This window comes from Vombatus ursinus, unplaced genomic scaffold (assembly GCF_900497805.2).
Source record: "Vombatus ursinus unplaced genomic scaffold, bare-nosed wombat genome assembly UNPS02014798.1, whole genome shotgun sequence".
Taxonomy (NCBI): Eukaryota; Metazoa; Chordata; class Mammalia; order Diprotodontia; family Vombatidae; genus Vombatus; species Vombatus ursinus.
Genome location: NW_020954576.1, coordinates 987,783 through 1,005,274, shown reverse-complemented (window position 1 = coordinate 1,005,274; position 17,492 = coordinate 987,783). Strand labels below are relative to the sequence as shown.

The 17,492-nt window shown below is 41.1% G+C and overlaps 1 long non-coding RNA gene across 1 annotated transcript; it reads left to right on the top strand.

The window, feature by feature from the left end:
- Nucleotides 1-2,869: 2,869 nt before the first annotated feature.
- On the top strand, nucleotides 2,870-5,827 carry LOC114049630. The gene is made up of 3 exons (XR_003569886.1): nucleotides 2,870-2,920; nucleotides 4,107-4,274; nucleotides 5,679-5,827. It is a non-coding gene; the product is annotated as an uncharacterized LOC114049630 (long non-coding RNA).
- The last annotated feature ends 11,665 nt before the right edge of the window (nucleotides 5,828-17,492 follow it).

The following is a 17,492-nucleotide window of genomic DNA, read 5'->3' as shown; positions in this document are numbered from 1 at the left end:
CTCTTCATTATTTCATGCAAATCTGTTCATGTTTTTCTATGATCATTGTGCTCATCATTCTTATAGCACAGAAGTATTCTATCACAATCATATACCACAACTTGTTCAACCATTTTCCAGTTTGAAGGCATTCCTGCAATTTCCAGTTCTTTGCTACCACAAAGAGAGCTGCTATAAACATTTTAGGACATATAGGTACTTCCCCTTTTCCCCTAGTTAATCCCCCCCATCCTTTCTTCCCCATTATAATCATTTGTATTTGTGTAGTTAGAATTTCATTCTTGAAAACAACACCTCCCTATTACTGTGATTAAGGTTAGGTAAGAAATGAGGCAGAGAATGGCCTCTTTACCTAGTTAAAAATCAATCAATTTGGAAGGGATGAAGGACAAATAACAACAAAAACTTTGTCCCTCTTACTGATGTCCCTGAAGGAGCTAGATCCTATTTATCCTTTTGAGGAACTCTTCGAAATATGTTTTGGGTTTACATAAGCACTTCTACCTTCTGAAGGATGAAATGACCAGAAAGGAAAGTCAAGAATTTGCCCACTGCTCTGCAAGTCACATAACCGTTTGCTTCAGTTTCCCCATCTGTAAAAAATGAGCTAGAGGAGGAAATGGCAAACTACTCCAGTATCTTTGCCAAGAAAAACGCAAATGGGGTCACGAAGAGTCAGATATGACTGAAAATGACTGAAAAACAACAACAAATGCTTTGAGGGGAGGGAGGGAGGGAGGGAGGGGGAGAGAGAGAGAGAGAGAGAGAGAGAGAGAGAGAGAGAGAGAGAGAGAGAGAGAGCGAGCTCTGAGAGCACTCTGGAAGTTGTCTGCAGAGGCAGTGACTCCCTTCGCATCTCTATTTCTGTATCTGTACCGGCTTCTCGACCTGCATCTAGAACTCCTTCACTATGTCCGGTTGATCATTTGGTAATGTATTTCCACCTTGATATCACTTCTCTTTCTCTTGCCTCTGATTACAGGAGCACAGAGAAGGGACCTCTGGGGCCATCTAGTTCAATTCTCTCATTTTAGAAATGAAGTTTTTTGGGGAGTTTGTCTCAGGACTTGGCCCAAGGAGGTTAGATGACTTGCACAGAGTCACCTCTAACATGTCACCTCTAACTCCAGAGCCAAGACTCCTCTCATCACTTTCTGGGGCTCTCTCCCACCCTTTCTCTTTGTGTATTTCTACATAGGAGTATATATATATCTTGGCATCTTAGATTTAGAGCCAGAAGGGGCATCAAATGGTATCTACTTCAAACCTTCTATTTTTCCGTGAGGAAACTGAGGGATGCAGGAGGCAAATATCACATATGCAGTAAATAGCAGAGGTAGCATTTGAGCCCACAACCTCTGGCTCTAGGGCCAGTGCCTTTTGCACCAGACCATGCTGCCTCCTCATGGCAAAACAAAGAAACAATACCCCGTGCCCCCACCCCGCCCAATCCAGGGTTTCTTCCTTTGCTTAGGAACAGATGTATAGTAATACTTCACTGCTCCTTTGGTCTCATCTATTCCTTTCCAATAAGGTTTCAAAGTATATCCATTAGATTGTAAGCTCCCTGATGTGAAGGAATACCACTATGCTGTAAGAAATTATGAACTTGGGGGCAGCTAGGAGGCACAGTGGATAGAGCACTAGCCCTGGATTCAGGAGGACTTGAGTTCAAATGTGGCCTCATACACATAACACTTACTAGCTGTGCGACCCTGGGCGAGTCACTTAACCTCATTACCCAGCCAAAAAAAAAAAAAAGGCAAGAAAAGAAATGATGAACTTGATGATCTTAGAAAAACGTGGATAGGCTTGCATGAAATAATGAAGAGCAAAATGAGCAGAATCAGGAGAACGTTGTATGCAGTAACAACAATATTGTTTTAGTAACAACTTCAAGTGACTAAGTCATTTTGACTATTATAAGTACCCACATTAGCTACAAAGGACATATGAAGGAAGATGTTATCTGCATCCAGAGGAAGAACTGATAAATAAAAGTATATACAGAACAATTTTACACACACACACACACACACACACGTGTGTGTGTGTGTGTGTGTGTGTGTCTAATGGTAGCCCTCTCTAGGGAAGGGGAGGAGAGGGAAGAAAAATAGGAAAAAAATAGAGTTACATGACAATTTTATTATATATTTAAAAGGAATAGCAAGTTGTACATAATAGATTTGCAGTTTCACATATAATACTATGTTATGGAAATATGTGTTTTATTTCTTAAGTTCAGAATAAAATAAATAAAAATTTTAAAAATATTGTAAGCTTCTTGAGGGCAGGGACTATCTTTGGCTTCTTTTTTGTATCTCCAGCACTTAGTACAGTGTCTGGCACTTATTAGATGCTTAACAAGTGTTTTTTGTTCAATTGTGTCTGATGATTTGTGTCCCTATTTGGGGTTTTCTTGGCAAAAACACTGGAGGGGTTTGTCATTTCCTTCTCCAGCTCATTTTGTAGATGAGGAAGGTGAGGCAAACAGGGTTAAGTGACTCGCCCAGGGTCACACAGCTAGTAAATGTCTGAGACCAGATTTGAACTCAGGAAGAGGAGTCTTCCTGACTCTAGGCCTGGCACTCCATTTCCTGCACCAGGTAGCTGTCTCTTAAATCCTAGGTGTCCCAAGAAACTTAGTGCTGTGTTAAGCTATTAAATCTTTACTAGTTTAATATGGCCACTAAGTTTCATAGGACACCCTGTAACTGTGTTCTAGTTAGAAGCCACAGCTCACCAAGCTTCAGTGATATCTGATTGCAGTTCTGTTGGGAAGGTTAATCATTTCTTAGGTTAAGACCTTGTGCCTCTAGGACAGCTTCTGTTCTGGGAAAACATTGCACAGAGCTCCTCCTAGGAAATAGCAGAGCACACAATACCATCTGCACAAGCTAATGAAGTCCAGCCTTTCCTGGTAAGTAGGAATGACAGGGACAATCAGTCAAAGGGCATCAATTCAGACAACCTTGTGATTATGGTTAACAGGCAGACGCGCTATATGAACATGAACCTAAGTAACTGAATGTGATAATAAGCAATTCTCTTTTAGAGCAACTCCTGTAATCTAAGCTAGTGTTCTCAGAGTGTGGTCCTCTGACCTCTGGGGTCCTCACTGTCAGAGTTCATTGCTCATATTCTCCTGGTATATTCTTCAGTAGGAGTTCTCAAAGTGGTCTGTGGTCCCTGAGACCCTTTCAGGGAATCAGCAAGGTGAAAAATTTTCATAATGTAATGAAAACATTATTTGCCTATATACTCCCTCCTTTACCAACTGCACATCTCTCTAAGGCTAGGTTTTCTTCATCTGCTTCAACCCAAATAACTTATCACAACAGATTGAATACAGAAGCAGACGAGAAAATCCAGATGTCTTGTATTAAGTCAGAAATTAAAGAGATTTGACAAAATATGTAAAACAACACTACTCTTCTCACTAAATTATTAGTGACTTAGAAAAATAGTTATTTTTCATGAAAATACATTATTTATGTTAACATGTAATGAGTTTATTGTGGTTGTTTTGTGGAATTAATAAATCAATATTTTAAAAATTGATCAGTTTGTATTTCTAATATGGCAAGTATTGATAGCTATAACTCACAAAAACAAAAGCTCTTTGAAGTCCTTAATAGATTTTTTTTAATTTGGCAATTGAGGTTAAGTGACTTGCCCAGGGTCACACAGCTAGTGTCAAGTGTTTGGTCTGAGGCTGGATTTGAACCCAGGTCCTCCTGACTTGAGAGCCAGTGCTCTATCCACTGCACCACCTAACTGCCCCTCCTTAATAGTTTTAAGGGCTCCTGAAACCAACAGTTTGTGAACCAGTGATTTAGACTAATCCCATCATTTTTCAGATGAGAAAATTGAATCCCGAAGAGGAACTTGGCCAAAGTCATACATCTAGTTAGTGACAGAGCCTTAAATCCAGTGTGTGTGTGTGTGTGTGTGTGTGTGTGCGTGCGTACATGTGTATGTGTGAGTGTATGTGCATAGGTGTATATGTTTATGTATGTATATGTGTATATATGCATGTATGTATTTTTGGAAAGCTGTATGTAGATCAAACTTCTGTAATAAGAATTCTATCTTGCTTGCACTAGGGAAGATGGCCCTTCAGGGAATCATCCTTAATTCAGATATTTTTGGAGTGAGTCCTGCTGTGGGGCAAAATTTTTGGAGTGAGTCCTGCTGTGGGGCAAAGCACTGTATTAGGTGCTGAGGACATTATAAAGAAAACATATAAGCCTGTACCCTAAAAGACCTTACAGGTGAGTAGGGAAAATGAGACATGTGCACAAATGACTCTAATATAAATTAGAATGAGCCAAGCGCAGGGATTCAATCCATTCTTCCTATCAAAGTCATCTTTCTTATCTGTTGCCCTGGTCGTGGCATTCCTCTGCCCAGAAATCTTCCAAGGCATATTATTGGCTGCCATGTATGATTCAAATTCCTTTGCCTCTAAGACGCTATCACATCTTGCACTACCGGCCTTTCCAGTCATCTCTCATATAACCTACTTCTACAAATTCTATGTTCCAGCCAAACTGGATGGTTCTCTGGCCTCTGAACATGGCCTGTACTTGTCCATATCCATGTCTTGCTTGAGCAATTTCCTAGAATATCCCACTATCCTATATCTCTCCCTGTTAAATTCCTTTAAAGCCCTCATTCAATGCTATGTCTCCAAATGGAGCGTTCTCTCCTAACCTCTGGGGGCTCCCTGTTGCCTCTAGGATCAATCATAAAATCCTCTGGCTTTCCAGTCTTCTTACTTTACTCCCCTTGCTCTATTCTGCCATTCAATGACAAATACCAGCCTCTTTGCGATTCTTCCCACAAGACAGTCCATCTCCAGACTCTGAGCATTTTCATTGGCTGTTCCCAAGTCAGGAATGCTGTCTCTCCTTATCTGTGACTCCTGGCTTCTTTCAAATCTCAGCTAAACTCTCACCTTCTGCAAGAAGTCTTTTCCAGTCCTCCTTCACCATAGCGCCTTCCCTCTGAAATAATCTCCAATTTATCCTGTCTACAGCTTATTTGTATATCATTGTTTACATGTTGTCTCTCCTGTTAGATTGTTAACTCCCTGAGAACAGGAGTGATTTCTTGCCTTTCTTTATATCCCCAGTAGTTGGTAAACAAAAAGGCAGGTAGGTGGCACAGTGGATTGAATACTGGACCTGGAGTCAGGAAGACTCATCTTCCTGAGTTCAAATCTGGCTTCAGACACTCACTAGCTGTGGGACCCTGGGCAAGTCACTTAACCCTGTTTGCCTCAGTTTCTTCATTTATAAAATGAACTGGAGAAGGAAATGGTAAAAACCACTCCAGGATCTCTGCCAAGAGAATCCTAAATGGGGTCATGAAGAGTCAGACCCGACTGAACAACAACTTGGTAAACAGGCTTAATAAATGTTACTCACAGTCTTTTCTGGTAACAACCTTCATCCGTTGCCCTCACGCAGCACTTTGTTCTGTAGTTAATCTGGCCTTGTGCTACCTTTAGGCTTTGTGTTTCTCTCAGTCCTTTGCACAGTGTTCCACATACAGTAAGTGCTTAATAAATGTTAGTTGACTGGACAAGTAATTTAATCCCCTCTATGGACTTTAGACTTACCCAGTTAGGCTCCTGGCTACTTCAGCTCCTCTCATGTGTTTCCTTTCTTTAGCATTGACCTTGTGAGGACTGAAAGGTCTACAAATCTGCCTGTTGTGCCGAGAACCAGCAGTGGCCACCAGAGTGGGAAGGCAAATGTGGCCAGCAAAGAATCACCGTCAGAGAGAAAGTGAGCTGGGGAGGAAAGATTCAGGGGAATAAAGTGGCAGTGAAATGTCAAGCAACTCTTATCATTCTTGCAAAGAAACTGTCCCCGTCAGGCGACTCAGCCTCCCAACTTATATGGGGAGTAGTAAGTGACTAGATTCTGTTCTGATCATTCTGGGAGTCTCTGTTGCTTCGAATCCCCTTTTCTGTGTGGAGATAAATTGTCTGCTCCAAACCTGATTTACTTTATATTCTGAGCACGTTTTTACTTTCTTTTCTTGCTGGGGAAAACCCTAGACTTAGAACCCATAACAATTTCTATAATTAGCGATTCTATAAGTAGTAACTTTTCCAGGGAATCTGAGATGGGGGACAGAATGAAGCACTGGGTAGCCTAATCCTCTGATTGAAAAGACAGCCAACCCCAGAGCAATGAACCCTATGCAAAGCATGATGTCAGGTAGAGAAGTAAAATTGGTACAGGTCTCCAGTAACAGTGGCCTTAGCCAGCTGGTGCCTAGTTAGCATTGTGTTCTCTCTGTCCATCTGTCTCTTTCTGTCTGTCTCCCATTCTCTCTTTTTCTCCCTCTCCCTCTCCTCTCTCTTTCTTATTCTTCCTTTCTCATTCTTTCTCAAGTTTCTTTTCTCTCTCATTCTCCCACTCCCTCTCCTCTCTTTTTTCTCTCACCTTTTTCTTTCTCATTTTTCTTTTTCTCTCTTTCATTTTCCCTCTCCCTCTCATATTTACACACACACACACACACAAACACACACACACTATTAAAGCTTTAAAATGCACTAAGACTTTTGAGACAATGTGTATATATCATCTATAATACGTCTATAAGGCAACATCTATGTTGCCTGATTTATCAAATGATATATCTCTGTATACAGAGGGTCCAAAAAACTTTAATTGCTTAAAACTGCATTTAGCCTGATTAAACTGATTGGATTAAAAAAAAAAAAAAGGATGAATGTAGCAAGGCAAGGACACTATAAGATTACCGGATGTCAAAACCAGCCTAGCCACTGCTTGTCACTAAGGTGATTTTATGCATACCTTCATTTAATAAATTAGTCAATATATATGTCATATGTCTTCCATGTGATATATACAGGGTGTCCCAAAAATCTCCGGGCAGTTTTAATCTGTTCAAGCTTAATCCATGGGAAATTCCCTTAGTGCCATGAAGCAGGTAGGCCGATTTTGATGTCCAATGATCTCTTAGTGTCCTTGCTATACTGAGCTCATCCTCTCTTATCTGATTAGCTTCATCAGATTATGTGGTTCTCCTATTGTAAACTGAAGCCATCTTATAGCTGTGGGAATTCACCATAGCTTTGTGGCTGAGTGGAAAAGATTTTTGAACTTGATCTGTGTAATGATCAGATTTTCCTCTTTTCATCGTGTATTCAACCCATTTGCAGTATGCTGGTAAGACTCCTGGACATGGTACCACTAGTTAGCTAGATGTGAGAATTTGTGAGGTTCCTTTTACTGTTGTGGGCCTCAGCTTCCTCATATGTAAAATGGGTGAGGTGTAGAAGTGGAGGTCCGCAGGCACCTTGTGAAGGAACCTCTTTTTCTGTGACGGGTTGGAGTAGTTGACCTTTGATGGTGCCTCCAGCTCAGAGGTTCTGTGGTTTCTGAGCAGCCTAAGGAGCACAGGGGGGAAAAAATCTCTTTCCACTGAGGTGTAATAGGGGTGGAAAGAGATTTTTTTCCTACTTAAGTCTCTCAATCAACAAGCCTTCATTAAACACATAGTAAGTGCTAAGAAGTATGTTAAATGCTGGGTATACAAAGATAAAAACCAAAATAATTCCTGCCCACAAGGAGTTTACATTCTAATTGAAAAAAACTACATGCACACACATATATATCTCAGTGAACCTTACTATATAGATATACTTACGGTCTAGAGTAAGGCTCACTGGGCCTTACCATTGGCTCTACCTACCACTACATCCTTCAGATCCCTGGGCATCACCATTTGACTTGTTGGTTATCCTAAGGCCATAGAACGTTTCCTTCTGCTATACAGCTGAACCCTTCTACATATATTGTATCTCTCAATTAGAACGTGAGCTTCTAGAAACAAAAGACTGTCTCATTTTTTTTTTCTATTTATATCCTCAGTGCTTGGCATGTAGTAAGCACTTAAATAATTTTTCATTAATTCACTTTCATGCAGGCATATACGAAACACATATAAGGAAGATCCAAGAAGGTAGCTTTGGCTGGAGTGAGGTCTGGGGAGGTATGGGAGGTTATAGCAGCCAAGGGGACCAAGGAAGGCTTTGTGTAGACAAAAGTGGTTGAGCTGAAAATTTTGATGGAAATCAGAGATTCTAAGAGACAGAGGTGAGGGAGGAAAACATTCTAGGCATAAGTTCACAGAATTGTGAGAATCAAAAACTTTATAAGTATTATATAAATGTCAACTATTACTATCAGGAAAAGAACAGAAGAAAAATCACAGAATGCAAGGGAGGAGAAAATATTCATAAGGAGGGGCTGATCAACACTATCAAATGTTATGGAGAGATCAAAGAGGATGAGGATTAAGAAAAAACTGGTGTATTTGACAAATAAAAATTCAGCTTTTAGGCAACTAACAGACATATATGACCAAAACCTACTTCCCAATAAATGTGGTCGAAGAACATGAACAAACAGTTTTGGTAATATTCAAAAGTCCTTTGGAAGCCTGTAACAGATTGTGTGCCATCTTGGGAAGGGAAGAGAGAAGGGAGGGAGAGAAAAATTTTAAACTCAAAAGCTTATGGAAGTGATTGTTGATAAATCAAAATAAATTAATAAAAAAAAATTTTAAAGTCCTTTGGAATGTGAAACAAACCCCATGATTTATCGGTTTCATAAATCATATTTTCATATACCAAATTGTTTTTTCAAATGAGGCATGCCTGCATTCTGAATACTTTGTTTTTAAAAATAAAGTCTTATTGCTATCCTTGTATTTATATAATTTACATTTCCCAATGTAACCATGTGTGCATGTATCCTCCCCACTCCAACCCCTTAACAATCCCGTATAACAAAGAATAAAAAAAAAGCGGGAAAAATTCAATAAATTAACATATTGAAAAGTAGGACAACATATATAGTAGTCCACACCCATAGTCCACCACCTCTTCAAGGAAACTGAGGCAGTACCTTTTCATAGCCTTTTTTTTTTTGTGGTCAAGTTTGGCCATTATAATTTTACAGATTTGTTTCATTATTTTGTTCTTATTTCTTTCCTTGACCTTGCTGTAGTCATTGTGTTTATTGTTTTCGTGGTTCCACTAACTTCACTTTCTATCAGTTCATCTAAGTCTTCTCAGGCTTTTCTGTATTTCTCATATTCATTGTTTCTTACTGGAAGCCTTTCCTAACCTCTTTCAATTTTAGTGCCTTCTCTCTGTTAATTATTTCCTATTTATCTTGTACATAGCTTGCTTTGTATATATTCATTTGCATGTTGTCTCACCCATTTGACTGTAAACTCCTGGAGGGCAGGGACTGTCTTCTGCCTCTTTGTATCCCCAGTGCTTATGGTGTCTGGCACATAGTAGGCACTTAATAAATGTTTATTGATTGGTTGATCTTACAGCACAGTAATATTCCTTTACATCCACGTACCACAACCCATTTAGCTATTCTCCAGTTGATGCGCCTTTATTTCATTCCCAGTTCTTTGCTACTACAGAAAATTAGGCTATAAAAATTTTGGATATTTGGGCCTTTTTTCATTCTTGACCTCCCCTGGGTTATATGCCTAGCAATGGAATCTCTGGATCAGAAGTATAAGAAAATTTTAGTCACTTCCTCCACATAATTTCCAATTGCTTTCCAGACTGGTTGGACCAATTCACAGCTCCATCAATGGTGCATTAGTGTGCCTGTCTTTCCATAGTCCTAACAGCACTAATTTTTTTTGCCATCTTAGCCAATTTGTTATATGTGAGATAAAATCTCAGGGATATTTTGATTCTCTTTTCTCTTATTAGTAATTCAAATCTTTCACATGTTGTTTGCAATTTCTTCCTTTGAAAACTGTTCATGTTCTTTAACTACATTTATCGGGAAGTAGCTTTTGGGCATATATTTCTGTTAGTTGCCCATATATCTTGGCATATGAGCACCTTTTATAATTGCAACATCATATTATTTCTTAAATATAAAGATGAGAAAAACACTTACTAAAACTCATTTTTCCAAGAAAGGTATGGAATTGCTGTTTCTGAGTTTTGACCAAGATGTTAACAGCAACTTGATGTAATGGATAGGCTACTGGATTTAGAGCCAAGAAGACCTGGATTCATATCCCACATCAGGCACTTGCTAGTTATGTGACCCTAAGCAAGTCACTTAACTTCATCGGGCCTTAGCTTCCTTATCTGTAAAATGAGGGGAATTGTCAGTCAGGCAATAGTCAGTCAACAAACATTTATAAGATCCTACTATGTGCCAAGCACTGTGCTAAGCACTGGGGATACAAAAAGAGGCAAAAGAAGTTCCTACCCTCGAGGAAGTCAGAATCAAAAAGGGAGACAATAAGCCAACAAATATGTACAAACAAGTTACATACAGGAGGGAAAGCATTAGAATTAAGAGAGGATGGGAAAGACTTCCTGCAGAAGACTGGATTTAACTGGGACTTGAAGGAAGCCAGGGAAGCAGGAGGCAGAGATGAGGAGGGAGAACATTCTAGGTGTGGCATTTTTAAAAAAGTTTGAGACGTAATTTCTGGGTAATTTAATCATGTTGTTAATAAGGCCAGCATGTTTTTTAATAAAAGGATGGTCATTTGGCCGTCTCTCTCAGACTAAAGTCCCCTCATGGTGGTGGGCTTACAATTTATATGCCCTTAGAAGAGGAGGTGTTCCTGAGGGGTGGTAATCAACTCTGATTGGTTAGCAATGAACGAGAAAACGAATATCACAGTGAGAGGGTAGGCTATATTACAATGAGGGTCTTGGGGTACATGACTTAGGTCACCCAAATCTTGGTCAAGGAGACATCAATTTCTGTATTACCTGTCTGAGGAAAAGGAGATTCAACACTTCCCCAGACCTGAGTAAACACAATGAGCAGGTATGTACCCATTAGCCCCAACTTTGCATTTCTTTTACTGTCTGATTAGTTCTTGGCCTGGGTAAATCTTTAAGAGAGATTTCCTGCACTGGTTGGTTGCTGAATGAGGAAGTAGATAAGGGGGAAAACCTTAGTCCTGATACAATAATGTTATTAAATACAAGAGAGAAATAGCTAATTTCTTACACAGGCATGGAGGACAGCCAGAGAAAATGCTCAGAAGCCAAGAAATGGAATGTCAAGATGGAGTATCTTGTTCATGGAACAGCCAGGAGGCCAGTGTCGCTGGGTGGAAGAGTAGGGAGTAAGGTATAAGAACACTGGAAAGATAGAAGAGTGCTAGGTTATGAATGTTTTTAGTTTTGGTGACCTCTGAGGTCCTTTCTAGCTCTCTCTCTCTCTGATCCCATAACTAATGCGGCAAAGAGACGAGGGACAGCCTGGCAGAGTGGAAAGCAAGCTGTAGTTCGAGTCAGACAGCCTGGGTCAGAGTCCTGATTCAGTCTTGCTAGCTGTATGGTCCTGATCTTATTACGAAAGTAGGACGAGAAGAGGCAGTTTGGGCTCAGCCCCTGATATTACCAGGGAGGGAGCCTGAGAGAGTTCTGTCTGAGGCCAGAGAGACTGAAATTAATGATAGGGGATGAGGGTCCTCTCTCTTGCTCTTTGGGGACTTTAGCTGACATCTGATTATGGGTAATGGAGGTCATACGCCAGGGACACTGTGTTCTATTGATCCTTAGGACTGTTGGCTTAGGAACCATTGGCTGCCCTTGTTACCCAAATACCAGTGACTCTTCTCCTAAGGTTGGGAGGGCCCAGGTGAAGGTTTTAGGGATCCTATGACCTACTCCCTTTCATTACTGATTAACCACTATTTGTAGGACACTCAGAAATATAAATAACTCAGAGCTGGGACATAAGACTTAGGAAAGAAGGAGCTATATGCGTGTGTGTGTGTTGTGTTACTTTTACAATGCCTTTTCCTAGACATCATACCTCTTTCCAGACTGCTCCCAAAACATTCTTTCACAGTCATACAAATAATAAAATGCCACCAGAATCAATCTGAAAGGCAAAATAGTGAAGTAGAGAAAACACAGAACTAGGTTTGTTTTTATGCTCTGCAATTGACTCCCTTCATGGCATTGGGCAAATCACTTCCCTTCTGACACTCAGCTTCCTCATCTGTAAAATGAGTGCTGGATTAGAATCAGAGGTGGGAAACCTTTAGCCTCAAGGCTACATATGACCCTCTAGGTCCTCAAGTGCAGCTCTTTGGATTCACTCAAAGGGCTGCACTTGAGGACCTAGAGGGGCACATGCGGCCTTGAGGCTGCAGGTTCCCCACCCCTGGATTAGATGATCTCAGAGGTTTAAAACTTGATGAGTCTAATTCTATCCCCACCTGAAGGCTAAGTCTCTTTGACCTTCTAAAAGAGCAAATATTCAGCAGCCCAGATTTGAGGATCAAAGGTAAAAGGGAACCCTGATTGTGGGGACAACTTGCTTGACCAAGGTTTGAGGACTCATGGAACATCTGCTTTTGGGGGTCTTGAGTGAAGTCACAAAGGATTGTGTTTGGAAGGTAATGTGGTCCTGTTACCCAGTGAGGAAGACAGCAGAGAGTATGGTCTACTCTGCCAGCAGCTTTAGGGAACAGTGTGAGGTGGGAAAAAACAAAACAGAACAGTGGCTTTGGAGTCAGAAGGCCTGGGTTTGGACCTCAGCTCTCTCTCAGAGTCTGTGAAGTATCTAAGGGCATTATCTCAGCTTCAGAATTACAAAATTCAGAATTGGAAAGGGCCTCAGTCGCCAGCTAGTAGAGCCCATACCTGAAAAGGAATCTTCACTATGAGATTCCTGACAAGTAGACAGCCGTCTTCTGCTAGAAGGCATAATGATAGTCATAACAAAGCTATGGATTATATAACACTTTAAGGTTTGTAAAGCATTTACGTATATTGTCTCATTTGGTCCTCACAAAGATTGCATAGTATACACTAGGTTGGAGTTTATGGGGTGCTCAAGGAGGACTGGCATCTCTGGTGTGAGGGCTGCTTGTCCACCTTTGGTGTCTACCTGGCACTCAGCTCTCACCTGTGACTCCAAGAAGCTATGGTGTGTGCAGCAGCCACACCCTCGTTGAAGGTAACCAACAGGTCACAAACTTGTTGGTGAGTTAGGGGGGCATCTACCCCAAGCATGCAAAGACTTCCCTCAGTGGAATGGGCAGATGAGAACAATTTGTTCCAACAGGCACAAAGGCAGCTGAAGCAGGCACTGTGGAATGCTTAGAGCTTGGTCAAACGTCAAAGATACCAAGATCATCCATTGCCTCCTAAGCTATCACCCATCTTCTGGACTTTTCTCTTGCCACTGGACTTTGATAACTCAGGAAGAAAGAGTGAGGCTGAAGACTTGGTGCAACTCTGCCTCACTTAAATCCAATCCATGTACAAGTCAAGACATCACCCAGTGATGTCACTGGTCCTCTTTGAAAACGAAGGACAAACAGCAGAACAGTAAGTGCTATCATTATTCTCATTTTAGGGGTGAGGAAATTGAGACCAGGAGGTTAAGGGACAGACCCAGTTAGGAAGGGTTTGAATTTACATTTTCCTGATTCCAAGTTTATTATTGTATCCATCACAATATCTAGCCACCTAGACAATTGATTGAGGGAACCCACTATCTTCTGAGATGCTCCATTTCACTTTGGGGCAGCTAAAATTGTTATCTCATTTCATAGGAACATGGGATCAAAGATTCAGAACAAGAAGGAACCTCAGGTATCGTTTATATCCAATCCTATTATTTTACCGATGAGTAAAATGAAGCCTACACAGATCAAATAAGCTGTTTAAGGCCATATTTAAAAAACAGAGCAAGGATTTGAACCCAGGATCTTTGATTCCAAAGTCAGCATTCTTTCCACTGTACCATGTTCCCTTTGACCGTACTTTTTTACTTACAACAATCCTGTGAAGGAAGTAGTCTATTACCTACCCAGTTGACAAATGAGGAAACTGAGGCCCAAACTGTATATGTGTGTGTGTGTGTGTGTGTGTGTGTGTGTGTATGTGTGTGTGTGTGTGTGTGTGTGAAATTACTTGCCCAAGATCACACAACCAGTCAGTGGCAGAAAAGAAACTTGAACCCGGGTGTATGATGATCCCAGAACTGGCATGCGTTCTATGATACTTCACAGCATGAAGCAGAATGGACCCCGGATTTGGAGTTAAAGGACCTGGGTGTGATCATGACCTTGGGCAAGTTACCTCCCCCCTCCACTTCTCCCTCTACCCTCAGTTTCTTTGGATCACAGCTCTAGGACTGGTGGGGACCTCGCCAAGATCACACAGATAGTAAGCACCAGAGCCAGAATTCGAACCCAGACCCTCTGATTCTACACTCAGTGCTCTTTCTACTGTACCATGTAAAGTGAAAGTGTTACATTAGATGAGCTCTAAGGTCCTTCCAGCTCTTAATTTATGATAGGATTAAATTCAGCTTGGTTCAGTACAATTCAAGTCAATTTAACAAATATTTGTTGAATATTCGACAAGTATTAATTGAGCACCAGGGCCAGGCTCTGTGCTAAGCTGGGGGTATAAAGCCAAAAGTGAAAGTCTCTGGTCACAAGGAGGTTCCATCCTGCTGTAATGAGAAAGTCACTTTGTCCAATCTGTTTCCACCCCTACTATCAATTACTGTTGCTGTAAAGTGGTTTCACTTGTGTCTGACTTTTCTGTGACCCCCTTTGGGGTTTTCTTGGCAGAGATACTAAAGTGATTTGCCGTTTCATTCTTCAGCTCATTTAACAGATGAGGAAACTGAGCCAAGCAGGGTTAAGTGACTTGTGTAAGGTCACACAACTAGAAAGTGTCTGAGGTTGGATTTGAACTCAAGAAGATGAGTCTTCCTGACTCCAGGCCTGGCATTTTGTGCACTTCAACTTCTAGCTGCCCTTTAATTGCTATTAATTAAGAGTCATCAAACCCCAAAGATGACCCTTCCCCCTTCCGGATTAAACAGATCAAAATAAAGCTTCAGGAGAGGGGTGTGATGAGAAACCTGTCATCCCTCCTGCCACTCATGCCACCGTGGCAGGTGCAGCCCTGAAAATAATCAGTAAAGGCTCTGAGCAGCTGCAGGCCTGAAACCGGAAAGTTGCTAAGGAAGTTACACTTGGAGATCTGACACCATTTACAGGAAGTGGGAAATGAGTTCCCCTTAAGCAGAACTCTTGGATCTCTCACCAGAACCCCAAACCAGCCTCTCACCAGTTGATGAGAGGAGATCCGGCCCACCGAGGCGCTGGCAGAGTCACCCCTTCTAACCCTGGGTTCTCTAGGCGTGCCTTGGACCCTGCCTCCAAATTATGGTTGGGAAAACGGGGGCTAACACTGCTGGCTTTGTTTTGAGAAAAACTGGTAAGGAGGGAGAAAAACCAGCTACATTCTTTATTGTCACTCTGATTCTCCCCTGTGGGCAGGAGCCTCTTCTAAGACCAGTAAGAGTGTTAGACGTCCTGCCCTTTCTCTCCCTCCCCACCTCCCCATACTGGGAGTGGTGGGGGGACATTGGAAGCACAATATTAACTCAGGTTTGTACAAAATACTTTGCTCATAATAGCTACGTGGTGTAGGTCTCCACCCTTCCTCCCCAGAAATTATATTGTATTTATTTGGTAGGGATTTGGTCTTTATTTATCTGGGCTTGTGTGCTAGCTTTGCCAGTTACTGCCAGTGTGACCTCAGGCAAGTACTTGTACTCACTTCTCTGGGACTCAGTTTCCTCATCTGTAAAATAAGAGGATTGAACAAGAATTCAGGGGTGGGGAACCTATGGCCTCGAGGTCACATGTGGCCATCTGGGTCCTCTTGTGTGGCCCTTTGACTGAATCCAAACTTCAGAGAACAAATCCCCTTAACGAAAGGATTTGTTCTGTAAAGCTTGGACTCAATCAAAAGGCCCCCCCCCCCCGGGGACCTAGAAGTCCCTACCCCTGGACAAGATGATCCCTAAAATCCCTTCCAGTTCTAAATCTATGACCCCACAATTCTCTGTTGTGCCACCCCCAGCAGAATGGAAGCAAGGCAGGGCTGTTTTTGTCTTAGTAATGCCTTGTACACAGTGATAAATGATGGTGAATGAATGGATAAATAGATTGTACAAGGGTTCTCATCTTACAAATGAAGAAATTGGAGAGGCCATTGTTTGCTTGAGGTAACAGCTAATGAAGTGTCAGAGTCTTCTGACTCTTCAGTGCTATTTGTTATCATCAGCATCATTAAAAAAAATGATTAAGCATTTACTATATACTAAGACCTGGGGGTACAAAGAGAGGCAAAAATATGCTCCCTGCCCTCAAGGAGCTTACATTCTAATGGGAGAGACAACCAGCAAACAGCTATACATACAAAATATATACAGTGTAAATGGGAGATAACTTCAGAGGGAAGGCACTAGCAAGGCTGTTTGAGTTTTATGAACCTAAGCAGAAAGAGAGATCACATTATTTTGGGGGGTTCCAGGGATGGTGAAATAGGAGAGAAGGATGCATTCTACATTTCAGACAGTCTGGACAAGTTCTCTGATATCATCCAGCTCTCCCCCATGACAAGCCATCATCTCTTGTGCCTATAATGTCTTCTTTTCACCTGATGAAATCTTTCCCCTTTAAGGACTGGCTCTGGCACCATCCCTTTAATGAAACTTTGCACCATTTTTTACCCTATTTCTCCTCAGCAAAAAGCAATGTCTCCCTCTTCAAATTTTCTTAGAGTGCATTAGCTTGATTTCTCCTTTGCTCCCCATCACATGTGAAGCTTGAAGTCTATTTCTTTTTTTTAAAAATTTTTATTTTTTTTTTTAGGCAATTGGGGTTAAAAGACTTGCCCAGGGTCACACAGGTAGTAAGTGTCAAGTGTTTGGTCTGATGTCAGATTTGACCTCAGGTCCTCCTGACTTCAGGGCCAGTGCTCTATCCACTGCACCACCTGGCTGCCTCTTGAAGTCTATTTCTTTGTGTGTATGAAGAATATGAAGTATGGAGGCCAGAAGGTCTAGCTTCAAAACAGTTGTGGGCAAGTCAAGTAAGCTCTCTCAGACTAATCTCTAAGGCTCTAAGCTGTGAAACTATCATGGGTCCTTGACTTATTGTTAATGTGACACCCATCCTATTAGATCTTTTAAGGTTAGAAACTTTCATTTATCATCTTGGCACGGCCAGAAACTAGTGCAGTGCCTGGAATGTAATAGGTGTCTAATAAGAGTTTGTTGATTGTTAGATTGAATGTGTCTGATGATAATAGGATGAATAGGATGAAAAGAATAAGGCGCAATAGGTTCAAGACATAAAGTGAACAGATTTCAGAAGCGCCACACATGTGGGACATGAGAAAGAATATAATATTCACAGGTTAGAATTTTTTGTTTTTAAAATTTAAAAATATTTTTAAAATAACATTAACATTTTATTTCTTTTTTTTTTTTGCTCTAGGCAATGGGGTTAAATGACTTGCCCAGGGTCACATAGTAAGTGTTATGTGTCTAAGGCTGGATTTGATATTTTTAATTTTTTTTACACCACTTATAATTCCCAATATA